This window comes from Bos indicus x Bos taurus, chromosome 13 (genome assembly GCF_003369695.1).
Source record: "Bos indicus x Bos taurus breed Angus x Brahman F1 hybrid chromosome 13, Bos_hybrid_MaternalHap_v2.0, whole genome shotgun sequence".
NCBI classification, from domain to species: domain Eukaryota; kingdom Metazoa; phylum Chordata; class Mammalia; order Artiodactyla; family Bovidae; genus Bos; species Bos indicus x Bos taurus.
Window position 1 is genome coordinate 10,940,854 of NC_040088.1, and position 13,776 is coordinate 10,954,629.

At 47.2% G+C, this 13,776-nt stretch overlaps 1 protein-coding gene across 1 annotated transcript in view; it reads right to left on the reverse strand.

The window, feature by feature from the left end:
* The window catches only part of TOX2 (TOX high mobility group box family member 2), a 153,374-nt gene that overhangs the window by 38,911 nt on the left and 100,687 nt on the right, over positions 1-13,776 (reverse strand).

Consider the following 13,776-nt stretch of genomic DNA (forward strand, 5'->3'; position numbering starts at 1 on the left):
AGCTATAGCCCATTAAGCTCCTCTGTCCATGGGATTTCTCAGGCAAGAATACTGGAGTGGGTTGCCATTTCCTCCTCCAGGGAATCAGGATTGAACCCACATCTCCTGTATTCTCCTGCATTGCAGGTGGATTCTTTACCCACTGAGCCATGATCTCATTTTTGATGGCAATACTGCCGGAGGCCCATAGAGATCGATTCTTGGGAGTGTTGGCTGCCAAAGGTTCCCGGCTGCCTCCTTCTCTAAGAACTGCCCTTGGCCAGTGGGAACCATCTTGCCTAGGAAGTTATGCACAAGCTCCACCCAGCCTGGCCTGTGACCAATGCCTGATCACACCGCACCCAGTGGTCTGCTTCATGCTTGAGAGCTCCCTACGGAACCAAGCAGACCTCCCTCTAGCACAGATCTGGACACCATCTGGAATATCTCATTTACTCTTCACAACAATCCTGTGAGGAAACTGCAGCACAGAGAGGGTGAGTGGATGGCTGAGGTCACACAGCCAATCATACATCTGACCTCGGAGTTCCTCTAGACCCCCACCCCCCAACCATTGACAACAGCCCCCTGCGGGGCCCATTCATGACACACTTTGGAGATGTTGTCTCTCTTGATCCTCTCCACAGCTCTCGTTGGGGTTGGTCCATTCAACACATGAAGAAAGTATGGCTGGGAGGAAAGGGATTGTGTTCTATCATCCATCAGCGGTGGAGAGATGGGCCATGAACCCAGGTTTCCTGCTTCCAGGTCTTTCTACCAGTGCCGGGGTGATACTAAGAACTGCTGCTGCTGCTAAGTCACTTCAGTCGTGTCCGACTCTGTGTGACCCCATAGACGTCAGCCCACCAGGCTCCCCCGCCCCTGGGATTCTCCAGGCAAGAACACTGGAGTGGGTTGCCATTCCTTCTCCAGTGCAGGAAAGTGAAAAGTGTAAGTGAAGTCGCTCAGTCGTATCCGACTCTTAGCGACACCATGGACTGCAGCCTACCAGGCTCCTCCATCCATGGGATTTTCCAGGCAAGAGTACTGGAGTGGGGTGCCATCGCCTTCTTCTAATAACTAGCAATGGCTTATTCGGAAGGGATTCCTCAGGGCTCCAGTATCTTGGGGCCCAAAATTTCATCCAACCAACACAACCCAATGACAAGGTCTAAATACTTTTTTCTTGCTACCAAGAGTCTCGAGAAATAGCCAATGTTTTTGCCCGCCCCCCCGACCCTATCTCTGTGTCCGGTGAGAACTCCGACCACAGGCTGGGCAAAGGATGCTTCTGTGCAGTGTTGAGGGCACAAAACTTGGGGTCAAGGGAAGAAGGTTCCTATCCTGCCTCCACCACTTCCTGGCTGTGTGTCTCTGGACAAGCCCCTTGTCAACAGGGATATACCTGTAAGTGAGATTAACTCTGTCTCCCTCCAAAGTTGATGGTAGGGTTAGGTAAGGTGGGCCATAAGATGAAATAGACTATTTTCAATAGAATAGAAAATAGAAATAGAGTCCCCATCTGGCTTACTTACCAGCAATAGCGTAGGCAGCGCTCTACAGTTTGTGAAGGGTTTGCCTCAGCACCGTTTATTTTTCATTCATTCACTCACCCACTCACTCACTCAGTCATTCAACAAACCTGTATCAGACACCTGTTACATCCCACACAAAGCTAAGCATCAGGATTATCCAACAGTACAGTTGGTTCTCACAGCCACTCTGGGTGGGCGGGGGGCGAGGGGCAGGGTAAACAGCATCAGCTCCATCTTACTTGAGGCTTGGAGAGGAGGAGTAATGCCCAAGGTCACACACCAGGGCAGAGGAGGAACCCCAGGACTCCAGGCTCCCTGTTAAGTGCTACTGGTTGGACCCCAGGCTGCCACTACCACAGCTGGGGCCACAGCCCAGACCAGCCAGTGTGCCGAAACCTCCCCCAGGACACCTTGGCCTCAATAGTAATACAGCGATGCTCTCCTCTGGAGCCTTAATATTTTGATGAGTTTTATTTGTCTTGTCACGTTTTATAAAGACTCCGAGTACTAAATGGACAAAGCCGCAAGACGAGAGAAAGAGGGCAGGGGACTGACTGACTTTTCATTATCCAGCAGAGCCGGGGGAAAATGACTCCAATAGATCTCAAGTTTTATGTGCTCCAGACATTCTGCGGAGCCAGAGATGGTTTCTCAGCAATGCTGATGGTACATTAAAAGCTCATTTTCCCAAACGTGGTACTGAATATGCACTAGGAGGAAAGAGCCATTATATTGGGTAATATCGAAGCTGCAGCTGACGAATGTTGCTGAGATTTTCTGTGAGTTTTCCCTCGTGACTCGGGAGCCGGTCTCAGAGGGAGAGGTACTCTGCCACGCTGGGCATCTGGCCCAGACTGGAAGTAAATGCCTGGTGGCCCTTGCACCCTTCTGGGCCGGAGGATCACAGCTCCGACTGGGAGCCTGGCAGAGGGTGGACACTAGAGGGCGCTCAAGTGATCTATTAATAAAACCTCACGATCGTTTTGTGAATCCCAGTGGAACAGGTGGCAATTGGGTCTGAACACGGAAGTCCAGGCAGGTGTGAAATTTCCTTCTCCTAGGCATCTGCTGCTGTTGTCTGGTTCCAAAGGCCCAGCCCCTAGGATGCCACCTCCAGGAAGTGCTCTCTGCTACCTCTCTCCTCCGAGCTTGTTAGTACTCATCTGCTCCTCATTCCGAACTAGCACCTCACGCTTCATGCTGTGGTTACCTGTGAACGTGAATGGCTTGACTCAGAGTCAGTTAAAGTGGGTCTCAGGCCTGGCTCGCTCACCCCCTTGCTCATTCATTAACTCACGTGAAGGCTGTACAGGTTGGATACTGAGTTCACAGGCAGGGGAGCCAGCACCTGGGTTTCAAATCTGAGCACCACCATTTGGTGGTTGTGTAGCCAGGTGGTTTTTCTCTCTGTGCCTCTGTTTTCTCATCTGCAAAATGGCAATAATAATAGTACCTCCTTCTCAGGACGAAGGACTGAATGAGATAAATATAAAGGGCTTTAAGTGGATGTTGAGCACATAGTAAATGTTTTAATAAATGTTAGCAGATTACAGATGAGCCTGGTGGGCTACAGTCCACGGGGTCATGAAGAGTCGGACACGACTGAGCAACTAAGCACAGGATCCACACATTTAGAAAAGCTCACCTAGAGGAAAGTGAACGTGTTAGCTGCTAAGTCATGTCCGACTCTTTGCGACCCCATGGACTGTAGCCCACCAGGCTCCTCTGTCTAAGGAGTTCTCCAGGCAAGAATACTGGAGTGGGTTGCCATGCCTTCTTCCAGGGGATCTTCCTGACCCAGGGATTGAACCTGGGTCTCTCACATTGCAGGCAATTTCTTTACCATCTGAGTCACCAAGGAAGCCCCAGCTAGAGTAAATGGGGGTCAAATGAGGAGTATTCCTTGCCCTCCAAAGGCCAAGATACAGAATCCATGACTGTGGGGAGCATTAGTGGTGCTCCCGGAGGCTCATCGTCACGGTTCTGTTCTAGGAGAAGCTCTACATCAGTGAGCTGCTGCCTCTTGCCTGGCACAGGGCTGGTGGCTGCTTAAGTCAGCCACCCGGAGAGCCAAGTGGACACCAAGCTGAAATCACAGCTGCTGTTCCCTTTCCCCCTCCCCCAGGCTGGGAGCATCCCATTGCATCTTTTAGTCCCCTGTGACTTAGATGCCACCCTGTAGGCAAACTTGATTCACTCCATACACAGCCTGAAGGGTGCAGAAGGCACTGGGCTTCGAGGCAGAGACTTGGGTCCGAATTCCATCTCTACCCTTATTTTCACTGTGGGACCTTGGACAAGTAATCTCTCCTCCTGTTTATTCCATCAATAAACAGAGACTGAATATTATCTGCAAGCCAGGCCCTTTGTTAGATGCTAGTGCAGAGCAAAGCATAAAGCACAGACCCAGCCTTCAGGCTGTGCCGGGCTGGTGGTGCGGAAGGCATCTGAATGGACAACCACATATTTCCAGGAATTTAGTCAGATACTACCTTTATTTAAATTTTTGATACACGATTCATCATATTTTTGGTGGCAATTCTGCCTTTTAAAAATGCTGTATAAAAAAAGGACTTGTCTTGATTCCTGAGTTTTGGCACATGCCCTTAAATCTTGTGATGGAAGCAAATGCCTCACCTGCCTCTCCCTACATCCAGCTCAAAGGATCCAGAGAGCCTCTGAGAGAAAATGACTTCTGAATCGGGTCCTAAGGCAGGAATAGGAGACCACCAGGTTGACAAGGGGGAAGAGGAGTCCAAGTAGAGGGGATGGCATGCAGTGGTGCTCAATCAGGGGTGATTTTGTTCGCAGGGAATATCTGGCCATGAGAGGAGCTATTTTAAAATTTTTGACTGGCGATTGTTCCTAGAGGCCAGGAATAGTGAAAGGAAGCCAGGGATGCTAGACATCCTACAGTGCACAGAACAGCCCTCCACAACAGAAAACAATCCCTCCACCAATGCTGGTCGGGCTAAGTTGAGAAATGCCATACTAAACATCAAGGAGCGGAACATCATGGCATCATGCTACCTTGGGCTGACTCCTTGACTTCTCTAAGCCTCAGTCTCTGGATCTGAAAAATGGGGATAATAGTGGTACCTGCTTTAGAGGGTTTTTGGGAAAAGGCAGTGGTACTACATCTGTACACAGCAGGTGCTCAATAAATAGCCCTATCTTTTCCAACTTTGAACATACCTCAAACTTCAGAGCAAACCCTTCTCAAAAGAAACAGCTTCCCCGGGTTCCAAAGAAAACTAGGACACAGAAAAGAACACATTTTGTTCTTTTCTGACCTTTCTCTTAGAGAAAACCACGAGTCTTATCTCTCAATAGAACGTGAGCCTGTTTGCAGAGAACCAGCCTGTGTGTTGGCTTATCACTGGCCTGAGTTTTAACAGGGACTGCATTTTTATGACTGCGTTATAAACCTTTGCAAAACCCACTTTTAAACTAAAATACGCCGACAGGTTCTTAACTACTATAGCTACTAAATTAAGCATGAGGGATGGAGGGAGGTGCAGAGTGCAAAAGAAAACAAAAGTGCCCTGAAAGAGTCAGTGGAGGTAAAATAATGTTCATTAAAAATAGAAAAACAAACACACACAAAAATCTTTTGTGTTCAACTTCACACTCGTACATCATAATGTTCCAGTAAAAGGCCATTTCCCCCTGAGATAATAAAAGAATTGAATTTTTCCTTATCGGTCATCTATTTTTCTAGCTGAAGCTATTACTCCCGCTCTGGGGTTGCTAGGCAACAAGAAATATTAATAGCAGCTTTTATTAGCTTAGCTTTTGCAGCCGAGTACCAGAATGAGAAAATGGGAAACATAAATGTGTTACATAAATCTTTCAACCTTTCAGAGCCGGTGTTAGTCTCTGTTTTCATAATGATTTATTGGAGTGATGGTTCATTTATGAGAAAAAGGAGTGCAGGATAAGAAAACGGAGCAGTCCCCTGCAGGAGTGTTTGAAAATAAATAATTATAGCAGGAGAGCAAAAGCTGTTTAAAGCCATTTTTCTGAGTTTTATAAAATGTAAAAAGACATATTTCTTTCGCTTACTGCCTCTAAAAAACAGGGGGAGTGAGTTTCATCCAGACTCTGTAGAATAAAAAGGAACCTCTGAACCTCTGGTCTACTGCCACCCTGCGTAGGATTCTCAGAGGTCCATTTGGGAGATAAATATCCCGACTCCCACTCCCCAGAAGGAAATTAGCCAAAAACATGGCAGCCAGGAGAAGCTCAGCTACAGAAGCCCTATGGATGCCCTTGTTGTTGTTCAGTCACCAAGTCATATCTGACTCTTTGCAACCTCATGGGCTGCAGCATGCCAGGCTTCCCTGTCCATCACCAACTCCTAGAGTTTGCTCAAACTCAGGTCCATCGAATCGGTGATGGATGCCCTGCTTTTACCAGAAGATGGATCCTTCTCCAGGTCACATAGCCAAGAAGAGTTGAGTTCAGGTCTTTCTCTTTATTGGCAAGCAGGAGAACTGACACTTTTCTGTTGCTGTCAAGCTCTGAGCCTTGACTGAGGTCCTGGTTTAATGACCATGCCCATCCCCTGTCCACCCCCAGCTGGGGCCCACTCCCCACCCACAGCCACCCCACCCTCTGATCTGCCTTCCCCAACACCCACTTCTTGGATTGGCGAGCATTGGCGAGTCTGATGACACCTCCAGCAAAGCCAACCCCAGGCAGGTCAGGCTGGACCAATAGAGATACCCAAACTGTATCAGTAAAATGAACAAGTAGAGTGGCTTACATTTACTGAATGTCCACTGTGTGCCAGGCACTGGGGACATGCCTACATCTGATCACTGAATTCTCTTAAGTTCCCATAAGACGTAGCTCAGATGGTAAAGAATCTGCCTGCAATGCAGGAGACCGTGGTTCGATCCCTGGGTCAGGAAGATCCCTTGGAGAAGGGAATGGCAACCCACTCCAATATTCTTGCCTGGAGAATTCCATGGACAGGGGAGCCTTGAGGGTTATAGTCCACGGGGTTGCAAAGGGTCAGACAACTGAATGACAAACACACACACACACACACACACACACACACACACACACACATTACCCAGCAGTTAGGAGCATGGGCTCTGGGGTTAGGCCAACCTAAGTTCAAAACCCAGTTCTACCATTTGTTATTCTCCACCCTGTGACTCAGAGCAAGGAGTTAATCCCCCGGTGCCTCAGTTTTTTTTTTCATCTGTAAAATTTAGGTAATGTTACTTATCTTACGGGAACTTGTGTGTGTGTTAGTCGCTCAGTCATGTCTGACTCTTTACAACCCCAAGGACTATAACCCGCAAGGGTCCTCTGTCCATGGAATTCTCCAGGTAAGAATACTGGAGGGGGTTGGGCTGCCATTCCCTTCTCCAGGGGATCTTCCCGGCCCAGGGATCGAACCCAGGTATCCTGCAATACAGGCAGATTCTTTACCATCTAGCTACAAGGTCTTACAACTGCTGGATAATACTAAACATCAAGAAACACACACACACAAATGGCCACAAATTCCTGCCCTTGCTGCATCTATACCTTTCTGCAACGTCACTCAGCCATTTCTCTCTTTGGGGTCTACTTCTGGGCTTGGCCATACGACTTGCTTTGGCCAAAGGAACATTAAAACATGTGATGCAAGCAGAGGTTTGAAAAGTGGTTGCATGTCAGAGCCTCTTTTTCTTGATGCTCTCAGGAGCCCTATCACCATCGCCATGTGAACAAGCCCAGGTCACCTGTGGCCACATAACCTGCACAGACCCAGCCAACTGCCAAGTTGTGAACAAGACCATCCAAGGCCATGCAGCTCCAGCCAAGCTGCAAGCTGACCCCAGAAACCAGCCAAGCCAGTCCAGGTCAAAAGAACTACCTTGCTGTTCCACAAAAGAACAGGAAATAGAAAAAGTTCATTGTTTGCTTTAAGCTACTAAGTGTTGGGGTTTAAGCCATTAAGTGTTGGGGTAGTTTTGTTACACAGCAAAAACCAACTGATAACAATTGTAAAACAAAACAAAAACCAATTTATGCACTAAGAGCAATCAAATTAATAGGTTGGACAGGGTGATGGGTTTCCACTGGCCCTGCGGCTCAGAAATCCAGAGGATCAAAGGTTTGGGGCCTTTGGTCCCTTTATCTCAGACTCCAGACAGGACCTCTTGCATGTCAATTTGTGAGAATCATCTAGAGGGAGATCAGGTCTTCTGGGTGGAAGAGGAGTGAGTCAGGGATGGGAGGAGGGGAGGAACAGGAGATTGGAGGGGAAGAGTGAGAATAGGAAGAGAAGGGGGAAGGTGATGGGGAGATGAATATGAAGGACCTCCCCTCCCTGGGTCAACACACAGAGCCTGCCCCCAAGCTCTGAGCCCTGCCTTCAGGCTCTGGAACCTCAGCCAGGGCTGCAAGCTGTCTCATGGGAACCACCTCTAAGGCGAGGGGGTGAAGTGCAACTGCGAAACTGCTCAGCCCTCTCCCTCGGCCTATCCTAGGATTCCAGCCAGGAAAGATCCTTCACTCGGTATGCCCCCAGCCCTCTCTGTGCAGGGAGAAAGTCCAGTCTTGGCACGATGCTTTGGGACAAGGACCTAGAACATGGACAGTATAAAACTACCAGTCCAGCACTCAGGATGTGAGTCCAAGTTGATGAGGCTCGAGCCCCCCGGCCAGTGGCATGTGTGGTGGTCACTGTAGGGGGGTCTATCCAACCCCAAACCCATATGCTTATTCAGTGTGTCACAGCTGACAAAGCAGTCACTCCCATTTTCCTATCTGCGAGTTCACCAGATCTAGAATTCCAGTCTCCATTCTGTCGATGGGAAAGAAAACTGAGGCTGGGAGAGAAGTTACTTACTCAAATCCCCGGAGAAAGCAGTAGAGAAGAGTCAGTGCTGGAGGAGAATGTTTGAATGATGCCTGTGTGCCACTCTTGTGCTCACTGAAGCCCACGACTGGACCACAAAGTTCCAGTGACCTAGCGGATGGCCAATGACCAGCGCTCATCTTAGGGAGACCCCAGATTACCCAAATCACCAGGACCTGTGGCTGCTTTTGCCAGAACTCATTTCCCATCGTGGCCCATCTCCACCTGTTCAAGGCTCTCCAAGGAGTTCCTCTGGTCTTGCAAAAGGAGCAGGTTCCCTGAGAACTTATCTAGGAGCATCAGGCTTTGTCCCTTCCCAGGATAATTCCTCTCTCCTGCGTAAGCCAGGACGGTGAGCTCAAACATTTCCCAAGGACGACTCCAAAATAAATTATTTCAGACTTAACAGAGGCTGTTTAATAAATTCCACTCTTCTAGTTTCTTTGGGTATTTTAGAAACTGATTTATACACACAATATCTCTCTCAAAATGAGACAATCAACACAGGATAAAATTATTGAGTTATGAAAATAGGGGTCAGATGGAGGTGCAGCACTTTAAATTAAACTGGCAAAATATATCTTTCATACTAAATTGACTCTTTTTGTCTTGGAAATGAATGTTTAATCAGTTAAGATGCTGAAGTTGAGGGAGAAGCCTTGAGCATATTTAATTTTGTAAAAGAAGCCTGAAGCCAATATTGTACAGGCCTCCTGCCGACAGCCATACCTTTAAAACTGAAGAACCAACTCCCACACAAGCTGGGAGACCATGCGGGCTGGGCAGGGGACCAAAAGGAACTGGTGACCTCTGGCATCAGAGCCAAGAGGGCCTGGCATTAATGAGAGGGCTGTCAAATGCCTTAGTGTCAAATGCCACTGCTCCAGGGACCACTTCCTTGACACATTGCAGCCTATGCAGAGGGCACCTCGTCATTGGGCCATCTTCTGTGCCCCCGGTGGCCCTGTGGCCAAGCTGCTCCACCCCTTGGGCAGCTGCTAAAAACTGTGAGGTACATGGTAGGGGACAGAGCTGGGAGTGAATTCTGGTTTGGGGACTTAATAACTATGTTATACTCATTCATTCATAAAGTACATAAACTATTAATACTAGGGTCAGGTTATCACTTCCCCTAGGAAGCAGTAACCTCACATCTGAGCCAGGTGCCTCCTCTTTGTGATTTTAATTAATTAATTAGGCTGCATCAGGTCTTAATTGCAGCACGTGGGATCTTTGTTGCAGCATGTAAACTTTTAGTTGGCCAGGTGCCTCTTCTAGGTGCACAGAGCAACATGCTCTGATTCTATCAGAGGATTTATTACATGTTCAGAAGTGGGCTCCTCACCTGTCTTTCTACCTGCACTGGTTGTTCCTCAAGGGCATCTCGTAGGTCCAGAGCTCAGAACAATGTCTGGTACTTAGCTGGCTCTTAATCAAGACTGATTACTGTGGTTAAGCCCAAAAGTGGCCCCTTTAAGATATCAGATTCTAATCCCTGGAACCTGTAAATGGTTCTGTACTTGGGGGGAAAAAAAAAGAGTCTTTGCAGATGTAATTAAAAGTTAAGGCTCTTGGGATGGGGAGATGATCCTGGATTAACCCTATATGTTGTAAGTCCCTAAGCATCCTTGTAAGAAAGGCAGAGGGAGATTTCACTGACAGAAGAGAAGGTGATGTGATGACAGACAGAAACTGGAGTGATGTAGCCACAAGCCAAGGACAGCCGGCGACCACAGAAAGCTGGAGAAGCACAAGATGGATTCTTTCCCAGAGACCCCGGAGGAAGGTCACCCCTCCCGACACGTTTCTCAGTCCAATGATACAGATTTTGGACCTCCATCTTCTAGAGCTGTGAGAGTATAAATTTCTGTTGTTTTTAAGCCACAGTTTGTGACAATTGTTACAGCAGCCGCAGGAAACTAACAATCACCTACCTGCTCTGAGTCTCCGTTTCCTTACCGCAGTCGTTCCTGCCTCACTTGGAACTTGGGAGTGTTATGTGAGACAATGTTTGTAAAGCTCCCTGCGTGGTGCTTCACATCTCGGGGGTCTGACACAAACTCCAGCATCACCCACATAGCATGCATGTCCACACACACTCACACACACACACACCTTCAAGCTTCAGCTCAGACAAATTTAAAACAATTGTTGAGCTTCCCTGGTGGCTCAGTGGTAATGAATCTGACTGCCAATGGAGGAGTGTGCATGCAAATGTGTGAGCGCTCACTTGGGTCCAACTCTTTGCGATCCCATGGTCTGTAGCCCACCAGGCTCCTCTGTCTATGGGATTTTTCAGGCAAGAATACTGGAGTGGGTTGCCATTTCCTACTCCAGGGGATCTTCCTGACCCAGGGATCCAAACTGTGTCTCTAGCATCTCCTACATTGGCAGGCGGATTCTTTACCTCTGATGCCAATGCAGGACACGTGGATTCAATCCCTAGTCTGGGAAGATCTCACATGCTATGGTGCAACTAAACCCGAGCACTGCAGCTACTGAGCCCACACTCTAGAGCCTGTGCTCTACAACAAGAGAAGCCACTGCGATGAGAAACCCGTGCACCTCAGCTAGACAGCAGACCCCGCTTGCTGCAACTAGCGAAAAGCCTGCACAGCAAGGAAGACCCAGCACAACCGAAAATAAATAAATAAAAATATTTTTTAAACATCTTTTAAAAACAACTGTCTTTTTAGCATATGGTCCCAATGGATGGACGTGTTCTTAATTGGTTTCCCACTTGGTTTGGCAGCCTTCCTCTGGGTAAAATAGTTTGGCTTACCTTTCATTTCATAACGAGGGAATAGAAAACCCAGTGAACCGTTGATAACTCTCACTAATGGAAGAATTAAAGCGATCTGAATTTGTGAAGCATCTTAAACATGCACTAGTTTTAAAGGAATCTGGAAAATGGCTCCAAAGTGCCTATCTGGACTAAGGCCAACAAAGCCTAGGCAAAGGGATCAGGGGGTCATCCTGATAAACAGATAATCTCCTTTGCAATGATCAGAGCTCTTATAACCAGGTGACCCTACCAAGGTACCTGCGAGTATCTGGAGACTGTTCCTTTAGGTAAGTGAGACTTGCGGAAAACACTGCCACTCGTTACAGTGGGAATTCATTTTTATGACTAATAATAACAATAGCAAATATTCCCTGATTGTTTACTCTCTGCCAGACATTTGCTGAGACTTTACATACATTATCTCAGATACCCATCACTGTAAGAAAAGAGGATTGAAGCTCCGGATGTGGGGCCGGGGTTAGCACTGGTCTGTGGGATGCCAGAGCCTATGCACTAACCACTACCCGACACTGTGTCTGCTGAAGACTAGCATCCCAGGCCAGTGACACTGTGACCGAGAACCCCAGGCAGACGCACGCCTGCATCCACGGGCCTCCCCAGGGTACACGACAGAGATGTCAGCCAGGCCGTGCCCTCGCCTGGGTTACCACAAATCCCGAACCGGGACCGTCTGGAGTTGTGAAGTTTTTGCTAGGAAATTAGTTGGGCAAGCAGCTAAGGCAAAAGCATTGTAACAAAATGGAATTAAAACCATACACTGTGGAATCTGCAGGTCTCCGAGAGAGAAGAGGAAGCTGAGGGTCTGCATTATTGATGGGCTCCTTTTTCAAGAAATGGAGCAGCAATTTCCACTGAGCACTTTAGTGAACAGTAGAAAATGTGGGCCTTGAATTGGCTTCCTTCTGCTCTCCCTGTCTCTCATCTACGTCTCACCTAGCTTCACAAAAATAAAAGTGACGTGGCTCTTGAAAATACACAGAGTATGCCAGGTTGTTCTTCTTTTTCTTTTTAAGCAAGGAGATTTGGTGGTAATAAGAGTAAACAATAAATAAATAGAATATAGTCAAGATTGGTGGATGATAAACAATGTAAATGAAGGTCTCAGACATCAGATAGAACTGGGCCACAAATTTGGCTGTGACCTCTGAACAGCCTTGGTAGGGATAAACAGGATCCATCCAACATCATGTGATTCTTATAGAAATCAATTTAGCAATCCCTCCTGCCCTCCCACAGGTGTGTTTCTGACCAAATCAAGGACTGTTTTCCTCCTAGATACAGTGGTTGGTCCACCCATGGTGTCACGGTCCTCCTTGGAAGACTCAAACTACCACCTACCAGAGACATCAGAGAAGATGCTGGCTGCCGGTAGCCGTCATGCCTGCTGTGTGGATGATACTAATGATATTGCTGGAGTTCCTGGATCCAGCCATGCCTGAAACCCTCTGTCCAGCCCTCAATACCTAGATATTTCAGTCTTTTTTTTTTTCTGCATCAGCTTCTTTGAATTTTATTCTTGTCACTTAAGAATGAAGTTAAGAGGTGTGACTATCAATATAATATTAATTGTAAAGGAAAAAGCAAAAAGAAACATATACCCCAGTCATTCAAAAGAAGTACTAGAATTCTAGAAGTACTAGAATTAAGGAGATTTTCCTCATTATACAAAAGAATTCTCTACTGTCTATAGGTCTTGATTGTTCAAACCAGTCATTCATTCATGCTGAAAACTCAAACCTTGCTCAGCATGGGACTCAGGATCCTTATGATCCAGGCCCTACTAATTCTTTCATGTCTTCTCTTCCTACGTGACTCCATGTTCTTCCTCTCCAGCCCAGTAAGAGCGACCCACATGCCACACCTGGGCACAACATGAGCCTCCTGCTTCTTGCTTTTGTACATGCTGTTCCCTCAGCCTGCAAGGTCCTGTTCCTGTGCTGGTCTGCCTGCCAAAGTCCCTCCTATCCTCAAAACTCTAAGTCAGTCACCACCCTCTTCCCTCCCAGCTTAAGCAAGACACAGTATTTTTTAAATAATATGATTCCACTTATATGAAATGTGCAGAAGAGGCAACTATACAGAGACAGAAAGTAGATTAGTGGTTGCCTAGGGCTAGAGATGGGGGTGGGGTTGGGAGTGATGACTAAAGGGTATAAGGTTTCTTCGTGGGGTGATGAAAAGGTTCTAAAATAGCTTGTGTTGATGGTCACACAGCTCTGTGAATATTCTAAAAGCTACTGAACCGTATACTTTAAATAGGTGAATTTCATAGTAGGTGAACAATATTTAAATTTCAATAAAGCCTTTTTTTTGACCGTGCCAGGTAGCTTGTAGGATCTTGGTCCCCCAACCAGGAACTGGACCCAGACCCCCGGCAGTGGAAGCATGGAGCTCTAACCACTGGGAAACCAGGGAATTCTCCTTCAATAAAGCCTTTACAAGGTGAGACTATATTATTAAAAATAAAAATAAAACAAATAATATCAATATATTATAAACAGAGCTTCAGAAACAAGTAGCATGAGAACACAAACTTCCCTCCATGCCCACCCCCCATATTCTGCTGACCCCCATGCAAGTAACCGACACAG